Genomic DNA, 15,684 nt, shown 5'->3' with positions numbered 1-15,684 from the left:
GAGGCATTTCTATGGAAACAAACAAACAAATAAAAAACACAAAAGTTAATGACTGGAACAGATTATAATCCCAGTTACTGAGTTCTGAAGGCAGTTGGTCAAGAAGACTTCCAGATGGTGAGCTCAAAGCATCTTCAGAGGATGTGAGGGGAGACAGTGGCAATCTGATAGATCTTCCTGTTTTGCAGTTTGAATGTCTCTGGTGGTTTTTTGAGTGTCCCACATAACAACAGACATGAAGACTGTCCCCACACGAGTGAGGTGACTTCTCTGAAGTTGATATAAAGTTGTCCCACTTTAGCTTGCATGGCTCTGGGTAAAGGAGCCATGCAAGCTAAAAAGCCAATTTTAGTTCTCAATGATTCCAAGTCAGTAGGGTGAAGAAATATTGGAAACATTAGTTTGGAGAGTTGCAGCCAGATATTCGAGGAAACAAGAAGAATTCATTATCCAGTCCAGTTTATAGGTAGAAAAAAAAAAACCTGAAAAACAATTAACAGAACTAGAATCTAATATCCACAAGTGTGTATTATGTTTCTACTGAAACATAATTTTTCTCTCTACAATCATCTCCATTTCTATCAAAGATAACCATAGTAAGACTAATTTGTTTGCAAATTCAGTCTAGTTTCAATAAACTTGGCCTGATTATTTACATAAGGACAGCAAGAATAGTGATTGACCATATAGGCTCTTTTAAGTTTGTTTTGTTAGAATCATATATAAGAAATCTGAGACTGAACTTTTAAAAGCCTCTCTAGGCTAGGAAACAAAGTCCAAAACTTGCCATCAACTTTGCCTGCAGTATCTAGAGATTTGGATGAATTCCTCTCTTCTCGAGTTCCCCCCAAATATTCTGAAGTTCTGCACCTGCCAGGAAGTAACCTTCCTTAGTCACCTGGTAACCCCTACTGGGAGCCATGTAAACAAGGTACCAGGCCAATTTTTCCAAGGGGCTTTATTGACTCCATAAAGTCAACCTTCATTCCTTAAAGCTGTCTGGTCATATCTGAGTCTATGCATTTCTCTTTCATATATGACATTCTAGTCAAAGCCTTGGTAATATAATCAATGGTTCCAATTGTGTCCTGTTACAAGGAAAACAGATTCTTATTGACATGCCCTTTGTTAAAGATCTGAGAGTTCATTATAATGCAGTTGTCAAGGAAATCTGACTATTTCTGTAACAACATTTTAAGATGATAATTGGAATTATTACTGATACCATTACCTATCACATTTTTAGGAATTTCATATAATTTCTGGAACACTTATATTAATAACATATATCTATACAAGGATATCCATAAAGATGGTTTAGCATTGTTTCTTATTTGACAATGCTTCCCATGTAATTTAACATATCAAATAAGCCCAATTATTATAATGTCTCGCTTTTTATAAGGAGAGAGAATAAATCTTTTGAGATGTTCCAGGGGTCCTCTGTAAAATCCCAAAGTTACTTCCAGGTCAAAAAAAGTCACTTAAAATTTGATTTTGGGAAGTTTGTCAAAAATATCAAAAGGTTGTGGACACTTGACTAAACAGGATCACAGTCATTATGAAACAATACTTAATTATCTACTTACCCAAAAGGACAAAAAATATTAAAGACAATATTACAGTTACAGCAGGTTACATAGTTGTGAGCAAAACTAAGTTCTTTTAATATTGAGAAGATTCAGTTTTCTTAAGTAATCGAAGACCTGATTAAGATAACATGAAGACAGGAAATTTTTCATAAAACAAAAAATCTTTGCTTTCTAGCCAGATTACTTAAAAGGTAAAGAAAAACATTTCACAATATCTTATTAAGTGCAATAGTTCAAGAAAGCTTTCTACTTTTAGCAGATGAAAGAAAATTAAGTTTTAGTTTTACGTAAGTGCACTATTGATATCAAAGCTTATTTTTTAAAACCCTTAAAATAAATTCATTCCATTTTAGCCATCTTGACTACACAAAGTAAAATTCTCTCTCTCTCTTTCATTTTTCCCAACTTTCTATACCATTTTGTCCTTTGTTTCCCTCTTTCTCATTCTAAAATAAACAGTTTTACTTTTAAGACAAATTTACTTTCTTTTTCCTTAAAAAATATATCTCCATACTTCATACCTTTTCTTGCCAAAAACACATCCTACTTTCCTTGCATACAGGGTTGTATCTCTCATTATTTCTAGCAGCTTTAATTACATATGTTTATTAGAATTCTTAACCCTTAGAAACTTTAATTTCTAGCTAAAACTAAGAAGGAAGCAATTGTGAACTGACTGTTAACACCAGCGTTCTTTACATTGGTAAATTTATGAATGCATTTCATAATTTCTAGAAACACACATTACCTCATAGCACAATTTTTCAATGTGGCAGAAGCCAAGTTTACTAACAGACCCAAATATCTTTGGTTCCTCTGTAATAAGAGGTCAAAAGTAAATAAACTTAGACTTGGTTAGCAATTAACGTTTCAGTATTTTCTCTTATTTGGAAATGATCTAGACATTCAGTGAATTCCCATCATTAAACTTAGCAAAACTCTTAAGTTTCAAGTTACCAAAGAGATTTGGGAAACTATTTTCTTTTTAAAGTATTTTTTAAAAATTAATTAATTAATTAATTTTTGGCTGCGTTGGGTCTTTGTTGCCACGTGGGCTTTCTCTAGTTGTGGCGAGCGGGGGCTACTCTTCGTTGCGGTGCGTGGGCTTCTCATTGCGGGGGCTTCTCTTGTTGCAGAGCACGGGCTCTAGGCGCACGGGCTTCAGTAGCTGTGGCATGCGGGCTCAGTAGTTGCTCCACGGCATGTGGGATCTTCCCAGACCGGGGCTCGAACCCATGTCCCCTGTATTGGCAGACGGATTCTTAACCACTGTGCCACCAGAGAAGTTCCTTTGGGAAACTATTTTTAAGTAGAAATCCCATAACACATAATTATTGCTAAAAAGTTGACCTACACTCTTATTCCAATTACATATATCTAAATTATTTTCTCCCAACAATGATGTTTAGACTACCAAGGAACTTTCATTAGACAGTAGCCAAAGTCAGCCATCATGCCGAGCTACTTTTCTTGCTGACAAATTTTGTGTTAACATGAATTTGTTTAACAAGTAAGCCCAGGTAGGATAAAAGTTGTTTATCTGAATTATATTTAATGCTGACAACTCTGAAGAAATACCTATCTTAATTAAACCAAACATAAATTCGATTTATTTATCAAAGATTATTCCAGATCATGTGAACTTGAAAAACATTTGGGTTAGTCTCTATATTTCTGAGTTTTAGGAATACTCAATTCATAAGTGCTTATTTTTAAGCCAATTAAGTAGAGCTCTTTTACAAAGTAATTTTGGCAATGTCATCTGCAGGTAGAAAGAAAAAAAATCACATAAATATAACATACATCCATAGACATACATAAACATGCAGGCAGATACCAGACCCTATACCTTCCGTTCCAAGATTTTAGCCATGAATCAGGTACAACGATATAAAACTCACTAGTTTATAAATAATAGTTGAATACAAATTGGCAGATGGAACGATTTAAGGTTACCTGCTGCAGTGGCTAAAGCTTTTTACTAACATTTGTGGAGAAGACTTTTAAGATTTATATTTGTTCTTGACAAGTAAGCTTAAGGAGGCTGTGGACTAGACTTCGGGCAAGAGAGTTTTTATAGCATTTTGCATTTTAAAAGGCCTCCTTCTACATGTCCCAAATCTAGTCCGCTTTGCTTCCGTCTCAGGAGTTTGTGGGCAAGAGTTTTAGTCACCTCCTGAGGTGTTTACATTTCAAAGACATGGTAAGATATATATCTTCAAGAGACAGAGAAAGAATGTAAATTTTATCCTAGGAGTTTTAGTGCCTTTTGGATGGTTATGGCAGTCCCAATAAAATGTAGTAAAGCTGCCCTGTAATTAGGGAGAGTCCTCTGTGAAAATAATTCTCTGGACTCAAGGTCAAGTGGGACCTCTTCAGGGTTGGAAGCAAAGAGGGGATCATTTGGGTCATGAAAATGATAAACACATCGGCCCATGCCAGTTTTGCACAGCATCTTATAATGTTTTCCATTAACCGTGAGCCTTAGCAATGATCACTGATGGGAGGATGGGCCCAGCACCAGGCAATAAATATCCAAGTGAGGAGAGGAAAGACCTTGATACAGACATCATTGGCTCCGGGACCTTTGCCTTCCCATTTCCCTCTTTCTCCTCCGTAGAGGCCTCGCTAGTCCTGTCAGCTTTTCCGCGGGCCGCAGGGATACCTCGTGAGGCGTGGCTTCTAGTTGGACCTCCTCCCCCGGTCTCGCAAGGCGCCCTGGGGAGGAGCGCGGAAGCTCCAGAGCCCTTTGCAAACTCTCGCGGCCTTTGCGAGTGCGCGCCCGACTGAGCTCTGGAGCCTCGCGACAGCTCCTGCAGGTATTTTTATCTGAAAAGGAGCGGTGAGCTGACGCCACCAGCGGGTGCCAGTCTAGTTTCGGGCTCCTTAGAAAAGTCACACGCGACGAGGTGGCAGCGCGCGCGTCTCCAGTTTCACTGTGACGCGGTGTGGTGACCGCCGCGTGTGATGACCTAGAGTGAAGGCCTCCCTGCTTCACGCAGAGCTTTCCGGGACGCCCTTCTCCCGACCTCGGCTGCCCCAGCCCAGCGGCTCCACAGCCCGTTCTTGTGCGGTAGCACAGGCGCTTTGGGTACCTCTTTTTTTTTTTTTTTTCCAACATCTTTATTGGAGTGTAATTGCTCTGCAATGGTGGGTTAGCTTATGCTGTATAACAAAGTGAATCAGCTGTACATATACATACATCCCCATATCCCCTTCCTCTTGCGTCTCCCTCCCACCCTCCCTATCCCACCCCTCGAGCTGATCTCCCTGTGCTATGGGGCTGCTTCCCACTAGCTATCTATATTACATTTGGTAGTGTATATATGTCCATGCTACTCTCTCACTTCCTCCCAGCTTCCCCTTCCCCTTCCCCGTGTCCTCAAGTCCATTCTCTATGTCTGTGTCTTTATTCCTGTCCTGCCCCTATATTCTTCAGAACCTTTTTTTTTTTCTTTAGATTCCGTATATATGTGTTAGCATACGGTATTTGTTTTTCTCTTTCTGACTTACTTCATTCTGTATGACAGTCTCTAGGTCCGTCCACCTCACTACAAATAACTCAGTATTATTCCTTTTTATGGCTGAGTAATATTCCATTGTATATATGTGCCACATCTTCTTTATCCATTCATCTGTCGATGGACACTTAGGTTGCTTCCATGTCCTGGCTACTGTAAATAGTACTGCCGTGAACATTGTGGTACATGACTCTTTTTGTATTATGGTTTTCTCAGGGTATATGCCCAGTAGTGGGATTGCTGGGTCGTATGGTAGTTCTATTTTTAGTTTTTTAAGGAACCTCCATACTGTCCTCCATAGTGGCTGTACCAATTTACATGCCCACCAACAGTGCAAGAGGGTTCCCTTTTCTCCACACCCCCTCCAGCATTGATTGATTGTATATTTTTTGATGATGGCCATTCTGACTGGCGCGAGGTGATACAGTTTTCCACTCTTCTCAGTCTGTCCCCGGAAGTGCCGCGTTGAAGAGGGTCCGCTCATCCTCGTGGGAACTGGACACGTTGAAAGGTGAGGACATGCCCCTGGCCTGCTCTTCACGGTGGCGTCCGACCGTGGCCACAGCCAGAAGCAGGTCCCAGAGCAGGACGCGCAGCGGGCAGCCCTTGCTGTGAGTGAAGCTAGGGGGCGGCGGGGGTGAGCGCGTGTCCCTGTCCATAAGCAGCTGGCTGGTGTTGGAACCGAGGCGCAGACCCAGCAGAAACACTAGTTGCGAGGATAACCGAGCCGCCTGTGAACCGGGTCAGAACCAGAGTCCCAGGCAGCTGCACCGCAGGTCTCCTTAGGGAACGTTCGAATGCGAGAGCCCATCTGGCCTGGCAGAAGGCAGAGCTTTGCGACGCGGCTTCTGGCCGGGTCTGGGGGGCGCTTTTAACCCAGTGCTGGAACTCAGGTGCCTTCACTCGCATAAAGAAATCGTTGCTCGGAAGACACCTTGCCGAGCCGAACCCCTCTCTGGGTGGAAGTCAGGGTTTCCCGGAGCCCCAGGGGGACAAACGCAGCTTCAGTGTCTGTTTATGCCCGAGCGGCCTGCACGTCGCCCTAGGGGGGACTTGCCGGCTCTGGATCCCACAGTCAGCTTCTATCCTCCCTCCTACTAGGGTTGAGGGGACGGGAGGTGACAGGGCTGTGCCACGCCCCAGCGCTGTTTGGCTTTGTTTGAGCAACTCAGGGAGCACCTCACGCGGGTTGGGCCTTGCGTACTTTTCCTAAGAGGTGCTGCAGATAGAAGAGCCTGTTGACCTTGCACGTGCTGGGGAAGGGAGTGGGGGAGTGCACAGGGGGAAGACAAGCCCGCCTTGAAAATCACGAAAGCGCAGAAGAGCCGGAGGGAGCTAAGAGGTCAGGGTGCAGGGGGCTGGAGGTCAGGGCGCAAGGGGCTCAAGATATGTGGTATCTTGGAGGAAATGAGCACATAGCCTGGATGGATCTTTAATATAGTTATGAATTTTAGGATCTTTAGAGATACTGGCCAGCTGATGCATTTTGGCAGCTATGAGTAACAAACAATTCAGAGCCCATGGCAAACAAATAAGAAACCCACAATAGCCAGTTAGTTCCGCTGTCTCCTTCCTGCTGCATAAAGAAAGGTTTGAATTTCAGTTAAGGTAGAGTCTGATCCCAGCTTCCACTTCTTGATTTTCTCCCACCACCTTAATCTTACATGTTGTTACTGGAAATATTGATGGATGACATTCCTGCTAGCCCTCTTTGTAGGTGGCTGCTCTTCTCCAGGGTGTCCCAATGGATGTTTCCAGAATTGCGATCTGTATCCACTAGTGCAACATGCACAGGGTCTGTGGGAAAAGCTTCTAGGCCTCTGGAGTGTAATACCAGAGCCTTGGCATGTTTGTGTGCCCCAGCGCTGGGCAACACTCAAGAGGCTTCCATGGGGTTTTCGCATTTATCAAGGAGCTGGTGTACCTCCTCGGGGTTCTTAGGAGGCACTGGCTCTAGATATTCAGAACACTTGCATTTGTCCATTAATTTTTTAGCAACATGGTGCCAAGGACCATGATATCCCACTGGGCCAGGGGACGAAGAATTACAGCAGCGAGTAAAGCAGTGGCACAGAGACCACAGGCCTCTGTTGTATTTTCCGTCTGGTGGTGCCACTAGTTTCCACTTGCAAGACTATTTGTCTTCTGAGTTAGGACAGACTGGGAACAACCCACTGACTCAGTGGTTGCAGGTAGAGATCTCCTGTCCTCCTTACTGAATGAAATCCTTTCCTCAAGCCTTTAGCCCAGAGCGTCTCCTTGGGCCGTGACAATAGTCTTGCGATCCAACCCACCCTCCTTAGCTCTCTTGGCCTTGAGGCATGGAGAACACTTACGCACATTAATAGTCAATTAAGGCCTTTATAATTACTGGTCTAATCATCTTGTCGGACCATATGGCCTTGATCACGCTAGTCTGGGGAGGTTGTTGGATTATTATGGCAGCCGTGATCTTTGGGGTTGGATACCACAGGCAACACTTGACAGAGGTAATATGCAAAAGCACATGGCAGCACGACAGACCCCCACCAAGTGGTGGTCCTTTCCCAGATGGTGTTACTCACCTGAGTTAGGTGGTTAGTAAGCAAGTTGCAGGTAAAGGGCATTTCCCTTGGTTACTTACGAGGGCTATCATGCAATCCTGCCCACTATGCCAATTGTTGTGTGCCAGTCTCAGACTGTCGATAGTAAGAGAGTAATGCTATTGGCTGGAAATGCCTGGAGCCACTCACCTGGGCCCCAGTGAGCTTCCCACAGACATCTCCCTTTTCCGAACCAACGTTACCACTGGCCAGACCCTTGTGGTTCTTATTATGATTGCAAGACGCCCTCAGCAATAACCACCCAGCAACTTGGAAGAAAAACAGTGTATTACTTACAAGCCCTGGAGCATACCAGGCACACCCCAGGACACACAGGGGGGTTGCAGGTAGAGAGAGAGAGAGAGAGCATGGGCCTTGGGTTCTGCTTTTATTGGGCTTGAGGGTAGAACCCTGGGGCTTCATGGGCTCACTCTTTATTGGCGAGTTTAAAACATAAGAGCTAGAATTTAAAGCGTGGGAAAAGAGAAAAAGAAAAAGTGGCCCAAGTGGCCAGTTATCTAAATCGACCAAGATCCCTAAAACAAAGCATCTTCCTGATGGGGGTTGAGGAGGTGCATGTGTCCTGACTCCTCATCTTGTCGTTTGGCTGCACTGTGTTTGTTCGAGATAGACTTCCTTCAAGTGCAGTGGATGCCTTGGCAATTGAAGCTTATGTCAAGCACTTGCATTAGAAAAAGAAGAGCCAACTGTCAGGGTATAAACTACAGAGAGGTTGTATACGTTAGCACAGGAGAGAGTCCTAAGAGTTAAGATGGGGTTGCCTGAAGCTTTATTCCCAAGGCCTTTGACCTCACCATGGGACTTCTTTTTACCTTAATGATACTGTATATTGAGCAACCTCTGTAAGTCAGGCACTTGATCCATTATCTCTAGTATGAGGTAGGTAGTCTTAACCCCATTTTACAGATGGTGGAGCTGATGCTCAGAGCAGTTAAGGTAAGTTACAGAGCTAGTACATGGTCAAGCTCAAATTGAAATCCAAGTTTGTTCAAGGCTTCTAAGGCTGTGCTCCCTACTCAGCACTGAAGTGCCTCCACTGTAGACCCTGGCCATGCGGGTAGTGTTCAGTTCAGTAAGGCAGGTGTTACATGAGGGGGAAAATGCGGTTATATCATTTCTTATTTATTTCAAATTAATTGTAATTTGCCCTTCCAAAATATATTCTGCTGGGTGACTGCTTTATCTCAGAGAGGGCTAAATAGCATTGTACACCTTGATTTTTTTACACTTCACTGATGGAGAATTTCTTTTTTTTCTCTTAATACTCCAAATAATGTCTAACTACTGCAGAAAAAAATAAGCCACTTTCTGCATCCATATGGAAAAAAGGAAGAATAGAGGTGACACTAAAGATGCATTTGATCAAACTATTTCATTTCTGGCATTGCTGATCTAGTTAATCTCTCCTCATCTAGAAAGATGTAGAGCCTGGAGCAAGGGGGTGGAGGTGGGATGTCCTTACCCATGTCACTAAGTCAGTGAGACTCTGCAGTTGGAGACTGAAGGAGGGGGACAGATTCCAGAGGCCTCTAGCCACACCCAGAGCAGGTCTGCAGGGCATATGATGGACCTGTCCCAAGAAGTGACGGAATCAAGAGGTTTGTTTGTTTGATTGCAATTCATGACAGATTGATAACTGCAAAGGCATTCAAGCTTGGTGTTTCGCCCCCCCTTCTCTTTAACACTACAGCTTGTAAGGCGAGTCAGGCATCTGGTGTTTGTTAGATGGCTGTGTTGCATCATCCTTATGATTGCTGGGGAACATCTCCCAGCATTGGTGCGATTGGAGAGAAGACTATGGGGCACAAAATGGCCTCATCCGGTTTACATCTTCATTACTGCGCTTCTCACATACCTGCTTACATCTGGAAAAAATCTCCAGGTAAACCTCTTGGGCTCTTTTTCTAAAGAGCAACTGTAATTATTAGGGCTATACCCAAATTCAGCTTAAAATAGGTATGTGGCTGAACTTCAGCCAAAATCCTGTGCCTGTCGAAAAGAACTTTTCTTTTTTTTAACATCTAATTACATAGGAGGAGCCTTTCCGCACACATGGCCAGTGGGTTTCCTGGTGCTCTACACCCAAGGCTTCTATTTATGCCCTTAGGGAAAAGGCAAGGAGATTTTAGGGAAAAAACTTAGTGATCTCCTCAAATCTCCCACTGACTTTTTTTCTTAGTACCAAATCCCAGAATTCTAATATGCACTGCAGGTCATGTCAAAATTTTACCAATGTCAAGTCTTTTTCCCACCAGGTACTATCACAAACTATCTTACCAAGTAACAACATCACAAAAAACCTTTCTATTTTACTGTTTACTGCTTGTTCCCCTTGTACAGGATTTATCCACTCAGCACACATTGGTTGAGCACTTGCCTGGGTACCAAGCCCTGTGCCAGGCACAGGAAACCTTAAACTGAGTAAGATTCAATGCTTGCGGTTAGTTGGAAAAACAGACACACAGCTAATTACACATCATACTGGAATGTTGCATAAGGTTACATGGAAGTGTGAACAAAACATTGTGAGAACTCAGTTGAAAGAAGAATGAATTGTGCCGAAGGAAAGGGATGTAGCAGAGTGGGTGGCAGTCAAGGAAGGCTTCATTTAGAGATGAAACATAAGCTGAGCGTTGAAAAATATGTGGCATTTCACATAGATGAGAATAATACAAGGTCATCCAGAGAAACAAGAGGGAATGGAGAAGTTAGTAAGGAACTTAGGGGGGCTCTGACTTTTTCATATATGCTTCTGTTTCCTTTGATAAGTAGTGGTTTTCCAAGATCGTCTTGTGATACGATACTTTTTCATTTGTCTCCCCTCTCCTTTTTTTTTTTTTTAAATTATTTATATTTTTGGCTGTGTTGGGTCTTCGCTTCTGTGCGAGGGCTTTCTCTAGTAGCGGCAAGCAGGGGCCACTCTTCATCGCGGTGCGCGGGCCTCTCACTATCGCGGCCTCTCTTGTTGCAGAGCACAGGCTCCAGATGCGCAGGCTCAGTAGCTGTGGCTCACAGGCCTAGTTGCTCCGTGGCATGTGGAATCTTCCCAGACCAGGGCTCGAACCCATGTCCCCTGCATTGGCAGGCAGATTCTCAACCACTGCGCCACCAGGGAAGCCCTTCCCTCTCCTTTTAAAAACATTTAGCCTCAGTAAAAATTCATATATACAAATACTATTATATGATATATAATATATATGATATGTGATATGTATGATACATTTGTCATATATGTATAAATATATATAGACATATATATATATATATAGAGAGAGAGAGAGAGAGAACCATAAGGCAGAGGAAGAGGAGGACAGAAGGAAGAGGAGGATCTTAGAAAGAGGTCTCAGTCTTCATTTCTGCCTTCTCCATGCCCAGTGCCTCCAAAGAGAAAGAGCCTCTGCAAAGTCTTTCATATCTGCTTCCACCTCTGTTCTACTCCCTGTGCTCAAGGGCGGGCCATCATGAGCTCATCTGGACCACTGCAGCAGTTGCCAAATTGGCTTCCTGTCTCCAGGCTCCCTCCTTCCTTCCAGATGCCACAGTGCAGCCAGTGATCTTTTGAAAGTATAAATCTGGTCATCTGGCTGCATCCACTCTAGGCTGTAGCACGAACACACTGTAACAGAGCCTACAAAGGCCCTTCACAATCTGGCTACAACCTGCCCCTTCCAGACTCATCTCTCCCGTCCCCTCCCTCACCCCTACCCGCAGCCTCTGTAGATAGACTTCTTGCCACCGGGGCACATACTTTCGCCTGAAATATCCTTCTTGCCTTTTCTGAGTGGTAGGCTTGAGTCATCCTTCAAATCCAAGCATAACATCTCTTTTATGAAGTACATTCCCAATTTCCTCTCCTCCCCTAGCACAAATGGATTCCCATTATCATTTGTCTGTGCCTTGATTCTCAAGTTCAACACATTGAATAATTGTCTCCCTCACTAGATTTGGAGCTCTACTTGAGGACAGACACTTTGAATAAATCATCTTAGTGCGGATGCCTGGAACAAAGACTTAAGAGTTTTTGTTTCACTTAGAGTTAGACTCACTCTAAGTGAAACAGATGGTGGAGTTCCTTTTCCACTCCACTTCTCTCTCAGTTTCTTTGCCTTCCCCCATCTTTTCTTCTAACACTCCACCTAGATCTGTCCTCTGGGCACTGCACATGTCCCCAAGCCTCTTTCGTCATGATCCTTCTAGGAGCTTAATCTGATAGATGACAGCTACTGCCTACCCCCTGAATTTATTAGAGGTGGACTCAATGTTAAAATTCACTATCTCATCTGATCTTCTGGGTAAGATAGAAGTCACAGACTAGAGGCTGAAAGTGTGTTTTCTTTGCCGATGCTTTTTTAAAAACATATTTTTACCAATATTTAAAAATCAGGACATCTCACATAAAAATCCAGATTTTACCATTCTTTTGAATAGAAGGACAATCTGGCAATTCTGGGTAGCTATCAGATAGTACTAAGTAGCAGCTGAGTACTTGAGGTGAGGATGACATTTCCAGTTTGCCACAAGCCTTACCACTTCCTATGGGCTCCCATTTATCTTCCTATGTATGCTGTTTTATTGTTTCTTATAATAGACAAATGTGTTTTGAATCCCTGTCTCAACCAAAATCTAAAATAAAATATAGACTCTGGAGGCCATGTGACTTTTTGTTTTAATTTACCTATCTTGTGTAGGTGTCTGATTTATGACCCTTGAGGTAGGTAATTTTTTTTAAAGTTTTCCTTTTATTTTAAATGTTATTGGCCCCATGGCACGCAGAATCTTAGTTCCCTGACCAGGGATCAAACCTGTGCCCCCTTCAGTGGAAGTACAGAGTCCTAACCACTGTGCCGCCAGGGAATTCCCGGTAGGTAATATTTTTATCTTTATTTTACAAACGAGGAAACGGAGGCAATGGAGGTTAAATAACTTCACCATGATTATATATCTAGGAAGCATCAGGGCAAAGACAGGCCATTTGACTGCAAAGTTCATCCTCTTAAATGGAGACTTTTTGGTCCTGCAGTTCTATAAATAAAAATCCTTGAGCTTGCACACCTTGTATATACATTTACTTTTAAATTATGTACATCCATCACTATAGTAGTATAGTATGCACAGTCTAAAATATATACAAAGGTGGAAGAATTTAAAAGATGAGTTTAAAAATGTTAAACTCAAGTTTAAAAGTAATTTAAATGTTATTTTAAGGGTACCAAAAATATTTTTGCCTTTACTAAAATACTAAAATTTTAGGTAAAATTTTTAGTGAAAGCAGCGTGATTTGAATAAGCCATTATTTTTCAAAATCTGGATTTAACAGTTTTTGAAACAATGTTTGAAGGTCTGGATCTAAATTCAATTTATTTTAATACTTGCTTAAGTGGTTGATATAACTGAAAACTACATTCCATGACATCCTAACAGAAAGGTACATCGTGGGCTCACTTACGGATCATGACAACTCATTTTTTAATCCCAACCACTGGTGTACAAAGGTGTCTCTGGACTTTTGGTTATTGGATCTTCATATTCCCAGATATCAATAAGGTATTATTGCAAATTATTCATATATTAAAAAAAAATTCAGCAAATGTGAAAATCCATTGTACAGTATTGAAAGCAGATTTTAAAATTCTGATCCTAAGTTTTATAAGCATTCAGATGTGAAAGATTATTTAAGGTAAGACATACATCTTTTTTGGCAATAAAAATCACACAGAAATGGAAACAGTTCCAGATACCCATTTTCATAATGGTCCCTCCAGAACCTGAATTTCTTTTGAAAAGCAGTTATTCATTGTTGAGGTGTCACTTTCACCTGAAAGGAATGGATTGAGTGTATTTTTCAAAGATTATTGTTAGATAGCATACTACTAACAGGCACTTGTCATCACAGAAAATGTTGGAAAATTTGGAACTTAAAAAAAAAAACGAAACTCATCTTTAGGATTGATAACCCTTCCGTGAAATGGCCAGCAAGTATAAAATATTTTCATAGCTATTACCTATCTCACTGCAACATATTTTAAAGATTGCCCGTATTTCCAGGATTTATTTTTACAAAATTAACCACAGCAATGACATACTGTAGCACTTCTGGCTTCAATCCCTTAGTGAGAAGTCTTGTTGGTACATAAATACTGAAGGGGAAGATGTTCAGGTGCAGTGCTCTTTCTGGAGCCTTCTTGTGGAATCCATTCTTTTGCCCAGTACTCTAGTCAAAGCAGGCATGGCACTGGTGGTCACATTTACAGAGTTTGCCATTACACATTATGTTTATTAAATCAGTTATTTCCATTTTTCCTTTACTGGCTTACAAAAAAAGTAGTTCTTCATTATTGAAACAGAATCTAGCAAATACCATGAGCTGAGATGTGACAGAGACATCTATATTTAATGCACTGCAAAGCAAACTTCTAGGTAGTTTGTCCAATGACTCATTTCTTCACATCTTCAGCATGTTTTCTCTGCACCTTCCAATGGCACTTTTCTTTCTGTAAATATATTTTGGTTTGTTACCATCTTCTTTTCATATTACTTTGTATACTTTCATCAGGGCAGGAAAAACAATTGGTGTGTGGCCTTTCATAGTTTACTAAACATGAATCATTACATTTATGGAAGGTTGATAGTGTACTGAGTATTATGTGCTGCTAAACATCGCTGAAAAAAATTGTAAATTTTGTTTTCCTGTTCTGAGCATTTGGTAACTAAATATTGAGCTCACAGTTATGGTTTCATATTATCAACTGCTAGTAACTCAAGGCACCATATCTACTTTAGAGCAAGTTCACTGTTAATCACAGTGGGTGTAAATTGATATTTCATATACTCAGCCTAATCACCTCACATTTTTTGCTGACTTCTTGATGAATCTGGTCGTTGCTTATACCTCAGAATGTGGCTGACACAGAGCTCTAATCAGAAGCGGCATCTCTGTCATTTACTTGTGCTCGTTTGGGCTTTCATTTTTATTATCTTCAGTCTGCACTTTAGTTGTGGAAATTATCTGAAGGCACTTGTCAATACTCTGAGGGTTCATTTCTTTAACTATAGATTATCTATAAATCTTCTAGTAACACATGCATGTGCCTCTAGTAACACTGGAGGTGAAGATCCCCCACGTTTCCCTGACACTGTGTGTGACATGTGACCACTGTTCCTGTGAACCTAGTGAGGGCACAAGCATCCCTACATCAGACACAGGTTGTCCTTAACTTTTCGTGGTAATGTGAGACCACAAAAATTACCATGCAAGCTGAAACCATGCAAATCGATCTTAATAATCAATTGGAAAATTCCAACTTTTCCATGACTCAAAAAATTTGGTTAAAGTGTTGAAAGCTCTTTTACAGTCTGTTGTAAATGTAGAGGGAAAGGAAAAACAGTAAAACAAATACTTATTTAGTATGCTGTAATTTAACACATTACAAATACTGGGAATGAAAGTTTTATTTCTTTGTAAAAAATTGAGTAGTTTGGTTAGCACTTGCCTTCTCATTGTTTAACTTAAGACTCAGAGAGCATCCTTTCTGTACCGTGGTGACTTGTCTTATGCCACGTATCCACCGTCAGCTGGAGTGCTGGCTAAGGGCTGGCTGTTCTAACACGGCCACTCCTGGGGCAGCTTGCCTGTCCTGCATGCATCTCTCATGTCCCTCCAGTTGGCTGGCCGGGGCATGTTCTCATGGCAGTGACAGGGCTTTAAGAGAGAAAGTAGAAATGTGCAAGTGGTTCTTCAGACTTCTGCTTGTGTCATTTGTTACTGTCCCTTTGGCAAAAGCACGTTACATGACCATAGCCAGAACCGGTGTGGGCAGGCCTTACCAAAAGGGATGGGTATAAGAAAACATGAAAAATTGCAGCCATAATGGAGTCAGTCAGGTCCAGTAGAAGATACAGTAGGTCTTGGCCATGCTGTTTCCTGGCCATCATCTTAAGAAAGTTCCTTAATACCCCTGAACCTCAATT

General features: G+C 41.9%; 1 long non-coding RNA gene across 1 annotated transcript in view; it reads left to right on the top strand.

Moving 5' to 3' along the window:
- Positions 1–4,368: 4,368 nt before the first annotated feature.
- The window catches only part of LOC309642028, a 111,516-nt gene continuing 100,200 nt past the window's right edge, over positions 4,369–15,684 (top strand). Inside the window, exons 1-2 of the long non-coding RNA XR_014252909.1 lie at positions 4,369–4,683; positions 5,558–5,624. This is a non-coding gene — a long non-coding RNA (uncharacterized lncRNA). The remainder of the gene's footprint in view (positions 4,684–5,557; positions 5,625–15,684) is intronic.

The sequence above is a fragment of the Balaenoptera physalus genome (genome assembly GCF_965194825.1).
Source record: "Balaenoptera physalus genome assembly, chromosome: 13".
In the NCBI taxonomy this organism is placed as follows: domain Eukaryota; kingdom Metazoa; phylum Chordata; class Mammalia; order Artiodactyla; family Balaenopteridae; genus Balaenoptera; species Balaenoptera physalus.
This window is presented reverse-complemented; position numbering and strand designations above follow the sequence as displayed.